Source organism: Protopterus annectens, chromosome 15.part0 (assembly GCF_019279795.1).
Source record: "Protopterus annectens isolate FY-2018-M chromosome 15.part0, PAN1.0, whole genome shotgun sequence".
NCBI lineage: Eukaryota > Metazoa > Chordata > Ceratodontiformes > Protopteridae > Protopterus > Protopterus annectens.
The window spans coordinates 194,060,814-194,075,102 of record NC_056749.1 but is presented as its reverse complement, the minus strand read 5'-3'; positions in this window follow the sequence as shown (position 1 = coordinate 194,075,102).

Genomic DNA, 14,289 nt, shown 5'->3' with positions numbered 1-14,289 from the left:
CTTTGTAACAGTGTGAGATAATAATAATAAACAATAAACTCTAATTGTAGAAACATGACTCAACACAAACAGCTTGGGAGAGTGATATCATTTTATTAGTAATGTATGGTGTCTTTTATTCATAGAGAAACTTGAGACAGGAGTAAACAAGAAGATATAAAATGGTTACTTGTGAAGTGAGGTGTTGCAGTAAAAAAATTATTATTACTCCACAGTGTAACGACTGATTTAGACTGCTTATTGAAAATAACTAACAACACAGCCATGCAAAAAAAAAAAAAAAGAAAAAAGAAAAACTACAATTCTGCCAAACAGTGTTTATTCACTGGTGCATCGTCAAAAAACCTTCCAAGGAGAATAAAATCAAGAAATAAAAAAACACTTTATAATGAGAAAAAAACTTTCCAGTTCGAAGAATGGTCGTCCATCTTGTATCAACGTATTAAATTTAAGAATGCACACACTTTCTTTAAACAATAAAACATTTTTTAACATTATCTCCCGTAAAAAAACTCCAGTTTCTTTATTCAAGAACAGTAGGTTTTCAAACAATCCACCTTACCATCATGAACTTTTGCAGAATCAGATGCCAAACGGTTATACTTTGGCTACTGCATTTATAAGTGACATTCATTGGTTAGATAATGACAATAAATCCTAAGGGAGAGAACAGTAGACTTCATTATTTGATCTGAAAGAAAGATAAAAATCCCCCATTCAACATTAAAAATTAACAAACAACAAAATGTGGCTGGTCTTGTATAATTAGTTTCAGTATAAAACATCAGGCCCTGTGGTATCACTGCTTATTAAGAATGCTCTCAAAACATTTAAAAACTTTATAGACACATTAGCATAAAGAACTAGCTTAATATACTGTTCCCATTTTCTGTTACTAAATGTTTAATACCAAACTCAAATAAATCAGTATTGAAATAATGGAAGGAATATATATATATATATATATATTGTTTAGAATTGGGTTAATTCTCTTAATGGTAAAAATACCATATTTATAGAAAACCTAACTTTAGAATCCTTGATTCGAATTGCAGTGGAGGAACCCTAATGATCTTCACATATGGGAACTGGGGGTTAGGTTATCTTGCCCTGAATTACATAATAGATAGTCCTGTATTTTTTTCTTTTTTTCCTCTGTTATTTGGTTATATGTGTGTGAACTGTCATTGTTTTTGACAAGGATTTGTCAAGATTAGCTTAGAGTACAAGTGTGTGTGTGTGTGTGTGTGTGTGTGTGTGTGTGTGTGTGTGGGGTGGACTATTGCCTGGATTCTCCATGTCCGGTAGAAGTAGTGGTGGTACATAATGTATTATGACTACAACATATCATGTGACTTCCTGATGAGATATTTTCTGGGGAGAGGTTATGCTGCACCATCTCATGATGCATGCATACAACCTTGTATGTCTCAGTGTGTAACTTTACCGTTTTCTGTGCACATATGTTTATGTACTTGCAAGGGACACATGCTTGCTGTCTACATGCAGACAGGGGGAAATATGTAAAAGACTGGGGCTTATGTCTGTCGGTTTTAACAAGTTCTCTGATGTGCCTATTATTTTTCAGCAACAGCAGAATATGACAGTAATCATGAAAACTGCTGCAGGAGATAGGAAAAAGGAAATGATTGTTAGTTCTCCTGACACATATTTTAAATATACTAACCCGTATAGAAATATATTTAGTATAACATCAGGATAGATTTACTTACATCAAACTTCCCATTGTGCCTTTTTAGTGCAGATCTGGATGGCAGATTTGCTCATTAGGCAACTCAGCCATTGCACACCCTTGCTGAGGCTGCTACTGAGGAACATGAGGGGAATACAGCTGGGATTTAATTGCTGGAGGGTATCATGGTCCTTCTGTGGCAAGTAGCCTACCTGCATTGCCAGAGGTGGCCCATCTATAACTGCAGCAGGTAATGGAAGCTGCAGGGAGAAAGCAGTAGACAGGTATGTGGTCCAATTATAGTACTTCATGTAGTGGATTGCAGATTCATTCACTCAGCCACTATCAGGCCTCCAGGGTAGAATGTGGCCCATACTACTAGCCATTGTAATCCATCTTGTGGTGATGGATCCTTCTAATGTCCATATGGCATGGACAGCAAATGTCATACTGCTGCTCAGTTCTCACCCTCTCTCCAGTAAGGTGGAGTCACCCATATGTGTAACCATAGGATTGCTATGTGCACAGCTATAGATCACCATATAGATGAGACAGGCATGCATGTTGCAGGTGTGATCCCTTCCTGTTCTGTAACTCTGCACATCTTGTAAGTTGTCCACACCTCCTCATTACTTTTTGTCCACCCTCAGATTGTCTGTCTGCCTTCCATCCCTCTACATCTTAGTAAGTTCATTTCCATCTCGTTGTCTTTGTTGTTTTGCATGTGACTGTTTGCACCTGTATACTGTCCTACCATCTTTCATACTCTGCTTCTCCTTACACCCTCCCCCCTAACTTTTTTTCCTTATAATGAAAAACGGGGCTCAATTGTTAACAAAAATGTTGTCACCCTTCTCCCCCACCCTGCATGCAGTTTTGTGCTGTCTTTTTCTGCGACCTTCATCTTGCTTCCTTCTTTTGCTACTTTCCGATACACTCCTTTACTGCACCTGGAAATTCTGTTTGGCTTCATAGCTTTCTCTGGCACTGTGTGCCATCCTGTCAAGATGCATGCTAACATGCACAACCATAATGATGCACTTTATATTTCACATGTGCCAGCCAATGAGTTCTCATTTTCTGTTCTAGTGAAATTGCGCAGTTGTGGTACAAGACCACCCCAGGCATAATGTCTTATGTTCTGGGAAATGGCTTTCACTGAATGGATTTTCTACTTGCACAGTTTCACTGCATGGATGTGTCTACCTACATAGGTGTAGTACTGTTCATTTACTTACCCTAACGTACAACAAGCTTCTCATGTAAGTATTGAATGTCTCAGTTTGGGTGCTTAATGTACCCTTATGTTGTTAGCAGTGCTGCCCTGCTGGAAGGATTTTTCAAAATTACATTTTTATAACTCCTGGCCTTAGCAAAATGGGTATAGAGCAGGCAGATTATGTATCAAGGATATATGCTTAGCTTTATCTGGCTGAGAAAGCAGTATGCTTCATTGCATTTGTGTAGAAGTGTACACACACCTCGAGGAAGACATTGCAAGCCATCACTTTAGTGACAAAGCGTGCCTGCCACCAGGGGGAAAATCCCTGTTGACTGACAGCTACCCTCCTCAGCTTATACACATCTTATGTCTACAAATACTGAGAAAAAGGGGAGATAAAATGAGCCACCAGAGTAAGATCATTTACATGATTACAGGGGCAGGATAAAAAAAAGAAAGGAAACTCAAGAACAAGCAAAACAGTGTTTTTGAGTTTTACTTTGCAGATAACTTTTGAAACATTTGAATTTAAAAAAAAAAATCATCCAACTTCAAAAAGTTCAAAAATGCAATATAAATATTTTTAGGGAACAAGGAGATTTGTTCAGTGATTTGAAAATCCCCTAAGAACAAAACAGTGAACTCATGCAGTTTTAACAATAAATAGTGCTTCAATGGGGACACTTTTAATACACTAAAAAAGAATCCGGGATGGACATTTTAATAGCAGAAACTGAAGAGCAGATCGTGAGAAAGTGATACAGATTTTCTAGTACTGAGATACAACGACTGCATACTATAGTTACATTAAAAAATAGTCTTTCTCTTCCATTCCTTTCCCTAGTTTTACTTCTTTGCTAGCAGGACTAAACCTGCATTTGTGAAAGCCAATTGTTGACGTGCAATCAACTGTAGTAACGTGATAAAAGAAAATGAAGGAGACAGTAAATTATTAATAACATGCTGCAGAAAAGACAGTCTATAATGCGGGCTGCGAAAGTTTCATTGATCTGTAATCAGACCATGAACTGCAGCATAAATACTCAAATCCACTTAAAAAGAAAGCAAAAGTAGAAAATAAAATGTGCAGAACATATTTCAGTTTTAAATCAGAATGAATAATATTAAATACTGAATGCAAACTGTTGTAAAAATACAATGTACAATTAAAGCATAACCAAATAGACGTTTGTGCTTGTGCCTGTTAAAAAAGTGCAGATAAATATGAAAGTAAATCATCAGAATACATGCAGATTTATTCCACATGTGGTTGTGACCTGGTAATGTTTTTCACCTTTGCCTTGTTTTATCAAAAAATGTTATGTGAACTTGGGGTAGGTTATGTTAGGTAAAGGGCATAGCAAGGTGAGTCCCCGTGTATGGAAGGTGTCAGGAGCTTGTCCCCTTCACCCAGAAATGTAGTCTGTATTTTTTCAGTGATTCACTGAAACAAAACATCACTGCCCAACACCTTGATTTTACAAACCATAACTAATTCATATCACAACTACTACTGTTTTAAATGCAGAGTAACTTATACTGGAAATAGACAATGTGAGGAACAAATATACTATAAACTGATGATTTTAAATGTTATTTGTAACCCTACAATATGCTAATTTCATTATGCAGCCCCATGAACATCATAGCATTGCATCATATGCTTGACTTATTTTCAAGTGCACCAGTTGTATGGGCTTTATTTCCCACATTTCAATATCTTACTATATATTGATATATCTAGAAAAATGTAACTCAGGCACATATACCAGTTAATAAGTAGCCACCATATTATAACAAATGTTTATTAACAGCACACACTAAGCAATTCTGCCTCACAGTCTTTTGTTTTTGCTCATTAAGATTTTATGTATATATTTATTTATCCTTGGTTGACTGGGTTACTTCCACTAGGCCAGTAGCCTCTTTTTTAGGGGAGATTTGAGGTGATATTCATATTACTAATGGGAAATTTGGCCAGGGCATTGGGGAACTTCCAATACTCTTTTCTGTAGGTGTCATGGGATCTTTTACCTTTTCCTGCGTTACCACCAACTCAAGCAAATGTGACCTTGGTTTAACATCTGACCCAAAGGATGATGCACTCAGGAGTGTAGTGCCCCCCCCCCCAATACAATACGGCAGTGCAGTGTCAGTAGTCCATCTACCTGTGTGGGAATATTAGCAAGTAGAGAGATAAGAAGGGACACATGCAACACAGTTTTAACATGTTTGACTTTTGTACAAAATGTAAGTAATCATTGGAAAACTGTATTAGTTGAAGGATTTGCTATCTCTTTTCACCATGGTTAGGCAATATGATTTAAAGTATCCAGTCAAATAGCAGGTCTTTTTCAGGCAGAAAGAGGAGGTGAAACTCACAAAGGCATTAACTAGAAATCAAGAGGAAACGTAGCACCATCGAGTTTTGAGTCATGAACATTAACAATTAAAGTATCCTTTAAAGCATGAACATTAAATATGCATTTATAAGATGGACAGAATAACTTTGGACAACAGGAACAGGAGGTTGCATGGGGTCCATTATGCCAGGGCTACAAACTTTGAAATATTGTTTGCCTGTTCCTGAACTCCATTGTTGCCCAGTAACTCTAGAAAAAGACTTCATTATAATATTGCAATGGTTTTACTCTTGTTTATATTCATAGAAAACTAGCACCACATGTTCCCTAACAAAAGCAGAAAATGTCGAACATCATGCTTGTACTAAATGCAGCGTCTGCACAGGATGAATCCAACGGTCATGAGGATTCATGTTTTTAGCATGTTGTTTCGGTTTAGAAATGGACTTGATGCATGTGGGAGGGGAAATACATTTTTTTCATTTTATTTAACATTTGTTTACCGAGATAGTCCGACTGGGACAAAGCCCTTTTTCAGCGGAGGCCCAAGGAGAAAAGCTCAAAAGACAATTCACAAATTACATAGGTTTTGCAGCTTACAAACACTGTAGAAGCTGCAATGGGATTGGGAGGATAGCCTAATGGTTAAGGTGTTTGCCTTTCAAACACAAAGTGCAGGGTTTGAGCCTCACAAGGGATAATTGGCTAGACTTAAAATGGCTTGCAAGACAGTTAGCTTAGTACTTATCTATGAACCTAACTGACATAGTTTATACACTCCATAAAATAAAGTCATATTAGTGTATAAGCAGCATTTTTATACAGCTAAGGAGAATAGAGGTGCAGAACAAATAGAAGAGTGGTGTACGTTTATTAAGTAGCAGATAAAGTAGTGTAACTATAGTTGTTGTGAGATAAAAGAAAGTGTTGAGAGAGGTAGGGAAGGAAGAATAAGGTGAGAAGGGTAGGGGAAGAGCAATCAATTTAAGGGAGGGGAAGGAATTAGAGGATGAAGGTATTAAGGTGAGAGGACAGTGTGTGATGATATGTGCTAGTAGAAAGAGATTAAGGGGAGAGAAGTTGATGGTTAAACTGATAGTGACAAGGAGGGGGGTGGGAGGGAGGGTAGTAGTATATGAGTGCTGGACATCGGAAGGTTGAAAAAGGTTGTAAAAGTAGGTATATGAGATGGCAGCCAAGTGGATATAATTTAGCCCGGGTCAGTACATGGGCAGAGCCAGTTATTACAAAGGAAATTCCTGATCAGCTTTTTAAAGTGCATTGGGTCAGTAGTAGTTATGATGGCCTTGGGGATATTATTGAATATTTTGGAAATGAAGTTAGAGTACAGAGAATCTCCTGCATTATTGTTTGATTTGGTGACCTGCAATAGAGATTTATTTGAAGACCAAAGAAGTTGAGTGTTGGAATGAGGTTGAAGCATTGGTTGAAGATCAGGGGATTTGTCAGGTTGGTGTACAAGTCTGTGTGCAGTAGAGAGTTGAGTGTAGGTTAAATAATGTGGTCGTTCTAGTCAGTTAAGTTGCTGTAAAACAGAACAGTTGTGTGACCTATGCGGGGAGTTTGTAGTGAACCTGGCTATTTTATTGTAGTAGGATTCAAGCTTGGCTAGATTGGTTTTCTTTAGATTAGTGAGGATGGGAGAGGCATATAACAGGGTGGATAGAAGGTGTATTCTAGCAATAGCCTGTCTCGTGGTGTCTGTGAGGAAGAGTTTGAGTCTGTATAATGAGCCAAGTTTTATATGTGGCTTTTTGATGGCGTGAGAAAGGTGTTTGTCAAATTTCAGGTTAGTATCAGTCAGAACACCTAATAGCTTTGAATGGGAAATGGCTGTAATTATGATGTTGTTGGAGGAGTAGATTTGGAATGGTGGTGGTGAAACTTATTGTTTACTGGGGAGAAAGAGCATCAGATTTGTTTTGTTAGTGTTCAGTACCAATTGTGAGTCAGATAGCCAGGTTTCGATAGCTAAGAGGGACTGTTGTGTTATAGTTTGTAGTTGTTTTCAGGAAGGTGCCATGCAGATGAGACTGAACTCATCCAAGTATTGAATGATAGAGTCTAGAGGAGTCGATGAGTGGAGTCTGTTGATAAAGATGCTATTGAGTAGGAGACCTAGAACTGAGCCTTGTGGTACACCCATGTTGACAGTTAATAGGATGAGAGATCTTGTTGCCATTTGACAGCTTGTTGTTGGTCGGTTAAGTAACTATGGATCCATGCAAGAGAAGAATGGCTAAGTTTTAGGGAAGAAAGCTTATTAAGAAGTTTTTGATCAGAGACAGTGTCAAAGGCTTTGGATAGGTCCAAGAAGACTGAAGACAAACAGGAGAGTGGGTGTGTTGCCAGCCTCTGTCATAGACAGAAAAAAAAAACTTTGTGCAAATTATTTTCCATCACTAGAAAGACTACTTAAGGTGTATCCTGGATAGTACAATTGCTTAAATAATGACAAGGAGCTTAAATGCAATAACAGAATTAAAATCTATTTATTTCAGATTCACATTAAGCATTAAATGCCAGAAACTTGGACCATTTATGAGGATACTGCTTTTGCAAGCTAAGATGTTTTATAGTAAGTAATTTCAGCAGCAGCAGAACAGGCTACTGATGTAGTGTCCACAAAGGTGTTAATCTATGCCATTATTTGGGATAATCTGGCATTTTATAATATATGTAACATGAGATGCTAAGGTAAGAAGGGGCTACCAACATATTTACTGCGGCCACCCCTGACCTTGACAACTGTATTGTGTTTAGTCTCTGATGGTGACGGTGATGACTACTTTTGTCCATAACACATTGCACGAGGACATTTTTTCTGATCATTATAAAGGTGACGAGTCCATGCACTATTGTAAGGTCTTAGATAATGCATCTGACATTTTTATTACCCCAAGCAACTACAAAGGCTGCACTATGAAGGCTAGTGGTAGGGGACCTCAATGGCCCCTAGGCTGCGGGTTGACCACTGCTGTTCTGCTCCAAAATAAAGAGAACATAATGGTGACATGCCCTTTTCCCTTCTCCTAATTTTCTTCTTTGTGGAAAACAGTTTTCCTTCAGGTTATTTTTCATAATATAAACATCTTCAGGTCACTTTATAGGTTGCAGATCAGGGCTTGAAAGCAGCTAGATGTGAAGCATTATGATATAACAGCCAGCATTTTGCTCATGTCTGAAGCATAAGACAATATAAAATGTTTGTTTAGTGTAAATGCCAAAATGTAATTCCTTTTCATCCATGGCAAGCCTTTTTGACAATTTAAGTTAATTAAAGTTGCAGCAGCAGCTTTACTCAAATGGCTGTAGTTTCTATTGGCTGGTATTTAGACATTTTCATTTCATTTAGAACATGACATTTTGTACATCAGTTAATTTATTTCGGTAATAGCTCTGTAGACAGTGGGATGCGCAAAAGGAAAAAAAGACCATAGCTGTATCAGGGGATTAGAAAGTACTGCTAGGTATGAGTGACTTAGAAATGGTCATTCTCATCTGAGTTTAAAATATAAGGCATGAATGGTGACAGCATGCTTTCCCTCTAAAACTTTACATGGGCAAAAAGGAAATGTTGAAATATCTTACCAGTTCTGAGTTCTGGTTTTCTCTATGTTTTATTCGATCTCCAAGTTCAGTTTAGATCAATATGTCCAGATTTATTGTTAGTTCATGTTAGTGTATGCACCAGAGGAACTTGTTCTTTCAGTTATAGTTAAGTTAATATTACATATATTTTTGAAGGACATGAGACAATCTTTTTTTTTACAGTATATACATCATTAAAATGAAAGTAAAGCGCATGTAAGATTATGTTTTGTATGAATAATATATCTACGGAGATTATTAGCACCTCAGTATACCAGCACAGGAAAATGCAAACAAAATGGCTGACTTTTTCCAAGTATGGTAAATGTACATTATAGAATCTGACAGCAAAATATTGGAAAGCCCACCTTACCTTTGAATTAGTTATAAAGCTATGCTTGAAGATTGCAGTATATCAGGAAAATGGCAGAAAGTTAATGCAAATGTAGTTTGGAATGAATATACATATGAAAGAGTTGTGTATCTTCAATAAATGATTAACACAATAAATTTATGTAATGCCAACAATAGTTTGGCAGGCCTACAACCTAAATTTTGGATCAGTAATAACAGGTCACATCAAACAAATCAGAACAACCACTGAAGTATTCTCTAAAACATACAGTACATTAGAGAACCAGGAGAATTTCAGAAGGATGGCATTAGTAAATGTTAACCTGTAACAACATTTTAACTAGGATTGCTAGAAGACCACTTACAGTGGGAAAACTTGTTAGTTCATTATCACTAAGAGCTAAGATATAACTAAAGTTATAAGAAAATTTATCATCTTTAAGGAACTCTCTTCCAGCTTCACATTTCACACATTTTAAATATTTTACCTAGTTAATGGTTCTGGGCTATTTACTTACAAAAATTGAGTTGACAGTTTTCCAGCATTTAGATATTCCCCAGTTGCCAGTGGTTATGACTCATTAAAAAGTTCAAAGCATATTAAACTTTCATTTATTAATGTCAGTACTGAATGTTAACACACACAGAAAAATATGAAGGTCTCTTTTGGATGTTTGCGGTTTTATATTTTGGTCTATATTTAGATTAAGGTTATTTCATGTAACTTATGGCTTATGTTTGAAATTATTATGCATTTTAGAACATTTTTGTTTAGAAGCAGTGGTCTGCTCACAATTACTTTTCAGGCAGATATTCTATATCTGTTATTTATCTGAGCCATTGTCTTACTAACTCATTATGTGCAGGGTGTATGCCATCTGGTTTATAAACTTTATCAGTAATTGCACTGTTACTGACTGTATTTAAGGTTGCTAGAATCATATATAGTACCCACAAGAAAGACTGACTTTCTTACTTGTTAATACTGACATTTTATTTAATTAACATCAGAACTGTAAACTGTATACTTCTTAATAACTATGAAATGTAGTGGATTTTCTATGCAGAATTCTGCATCATCAGCCACAAAAAAGGCACATTTTTAAACCTTTTTCACTTCTCTTTATTTTTCTGCACTATACTTCACTTTTATTGCTTGTGCTTACAATGTTTGTTCGTATAACTGAGTAAAACAACACTGTCCTAGACAAAATAGTACTCAAAATTTAAACTATGTTAAAATATCTGCCACTTTGTGTCATCGACTACAGAATAGTTTCTGTGACACTCTTAAATTCATTGATAATGATACTTAATAAGTTAAGAGATGCTTGACGTTATTAATGCTATAAGTCTTGCTACTGTAACCTGTTTTCATTTGCCATTAGCCTTCATGTAAAGTTGGTCTTGACAAATGCTGTCTTATTTTCATATGTTACATCATTGCTGCTTTACATCATAACTGGTGTTTCAAAAGATTAGAGTTAATCACTGTTGTGAGATATAGTGGATGCCAGAATGTAACTATCTAAACTTTCTGAAAAATAGTGTAGAGATTTTGCAGAAGGATTTGACTTCAAAACTATTTTAGTTATACTGCATTCCGGATTTCACAACAGAAATTACATGAGCCATGAAAGTATTATGGAACATATGTCAAAGCTACATGGATTAGATGAGAAAAGTTGCTGTGTTTACAATGTGTACCTTATTATGTGTACTTTGTACTTTATTATTTACATATTTATACATTATCTTGGTACTATGTCTTTGTAAAATCTTGTAAATTGTGTTCTCTGTAATACTCTGTAAAAGACTTTTTTTGCATTGTTTTTTTTTTCCTTTCTTTACTTTTTGTAAAAGTTTTTTGAGAAACATTTTTATAATACGTTTTATAACCTTTCTCTGCAGCTTTTCTTCCCGGTCCTCCACTGAAAATGGGCTCCCACCCAGTTGGACTATCCTGGTAAACAAAAGTAAAATAAAAATAAATAAATAAGATGCTCAGAGTAGGATTGACAGACCCACAGAGGGACAGATTTGTTTGGAACACATATTGTGAAATCAACCAAACCAGACTAATTTCTAAGATGATTTAACGCATGAGCAATTATTAAATATTGGAACTGAAACAACATTTGAAGGAAGGTGATAACATTTGAAGGAAGGTGCTATTTACAGAATGAAGAACTCAACGCCTCACCAGTACGGAATGCCCGGCCAAACCACAAATCGATAAAACACCAGAGGTCAGCATGTGCAGCAAATAAATCTTTTATTGAAAAATAGCTATAAATAAGGTATGAAATGCCACAAAGCACTAGTAATCTGTTCAAACTGGTTTCGGCTATTCAGCCTTCTTCAGTGAAAAAAAGCATTTGTCATGCAGAAAATCTCATGAATATTTATACATATCACCAACCAATGGAGAAATGGTATAGTCCAACCCTTAGGCTGGTAATACAATACTGTTGTATATTGGTATATAACCATAGAACTCGCCATCAAAAAACTGTAAACATTTAACAAAATATAAAACAATATTGAAAATAGCATGTGTTATAAGTACTATACAGAGACCATAAACCACAAAGATAATAATATATGAATAATATACATAAAAAATGATAAACAAAAATGTCAATAGACTTCCAAAAATACTATACTGGGGACATGCTGTAGAAAAACATGAAATCCCCATTGACATGAAAATGAGTATAATATGATACTTTTAACAAAAGATCCATAAAAATCAGATTATAGTACATAATAATCCTCTACATGATAAAGGAATATTGTCAACAGTATATTGCGTATTAGGACATGCTGTGGGCAAGTTACAAAGTATCCAGTGTCATAAGTGGCATGATTACAGTAACTTATGTAGATATCCTAGTATATTCATGGTACACCATATCAATGTTCTTAATATGTATCTGCTATAAATGATAGTGTTGGATGTGGGATTAATAAACTGAATAGAACCCCCAAAACTTGGAAGTGGGCTCATATATAGAGCCTTTTTAGTAACAAATATTGATCACCTGAGCTGGCAATAATATGTTTATAAACACTAAATGAAAATGAGTTCTGTAATATGTAGCTAGACAATGTAACCTATAACAATTTAGGAATATACAACATAAAAGATTTCATATCTTTTGATTGGATTCATGGTTAATAAACCAATATGATCCATATCATACCTGGGAAAATGTCAGTAGAATAATTGCAAATTCTTCCCAATCGTACCACATCTGTAAGATGGTTGCAACATTTACAATGAATCCCAATTATAAATGGTCATTAAGGCCAGGGGGCAAAAGAGCCCCAAGGTGAATGATCCAATATTTTTCTTTGTGGTTCAATATGCTATGCCACCCCTGTTGGTTACTCCTGTCTCCGGTAATTTTGTTTATAATCATGAACACAAATTTAGCATTATTGTGTTTGTGGGTACGTCGATACAGAGCATTGGTCTCTTTTTTATTCCTGATAACACTTTTATGTTCCCCCATCCTGACTCTGAGTGAACGGGATGTCTGTCCTACATAGAATGCTGAGCATTGGCATGTCGCTAAATATATAACCCAACTACTACTGCAATTTTCAAAAACTCTAAGATCATATACTCTGCTTGTATTTGCACTAGTAAATTGTTTTAATTTACTTACTTGATTGCAGGATGTACCGTGGCCACATGGAAAAGTGCCCAAAAGTTGGTCTCCAGACATAGTCATCTGTTTATAGATGACGCCCCCACTTTCTTTATGCTTGTAATGTGAGAACAAGGCTCCTAGAGTTTTGTCCCGTCTGTAGGAAAACTGACATTTGGGGCCCAAAACATTTCTTAGTTGGTCGTTGGCTAGCAATATGTTCCAAGTGGCATTAAGAATGTTTCTAATAACTCTATGGTTCCTGCCATATGTAGTGACAAACCTTAGTGAAGACCCCTGAGCTGTCAGTTGATGTTTTTTATATTCCAATAGTGTGTTTCTGTCCTGATTATCAGACCATGTACTAGCTGACATTATGTCAAATCGATGATATCCCCTGTCCAAAAATCTATTTTGGGGATCCAATTTAGCATCCTCAAAATCCCGTTTGGATGAACTGATATGTTTAATCCTCAAAAATTGGGATTTCGGTATGTTGCGGATGGTGTGGCTCAGATGCATACTAGATGCGTGGAGTAAGGTGTTATATTGTGGGTATTTCCTGTAGGTCTTGGTACTGAAGGTGTGATCATTGTTCCTATAGACTGTTACATCTAGAAAATCAATGATATTGCAATTATAAGTTATGGTAAATTGTATACCCCAAATGTTACCATTTAAATATTCCACAAACTCCTTCAGATATGTGGAATCTGCACGCCACACCATCCAACAATCATCTAGGCATCTATGCCAAATATCAGTTTCCACCATATATATGTTATGCAGTGGATTATATATGAAGCATTCTTCAAAGTATGCCATAAATAGGTCCACATATATGGGGGCAAAAGATGCCCCCATAGCAGTACCTTGAAGTTGCCAATAACACTCCCCTTGAAAGTAGAAAACATTCTTGTTAAGCACATGTTCAGCCATGCATATAAGAGTATTGAGACCTGGTGGATATAGATTGGAGTGTTCTAACCAATATTGTAGCACCTGTAGCCCTGCCCAGTGGGGTATACTGGTATATAGTGATTTGACATCCAACGTACACATGAGCCAATGTGGTTCCAGTTGTGTATCTTGTAAAATTTGTAAGAACTGAGTGGTATCTTGTATTCTGGCCCTGACCACTTTCAATAATGGTTTGAGATATTGTGTCAAAAACAAAGATAGTGGTTCTGTAAGGGAGCCAGTACCTGACACAATTGGTCTGCCAGGTGGTTTTGAAATGGATTTATGTATTTTGGGAAGTAGGTACAGAATTTGTTTTTGGGGGTCCATCACTGTTAGGTGTTTATGTGTGTTTTGGATAATTATACCTTCTTCCTCCGCCAGATTCAAAAATGTATCAATTTCTTTCTTGAAATTCATAGTGGGATC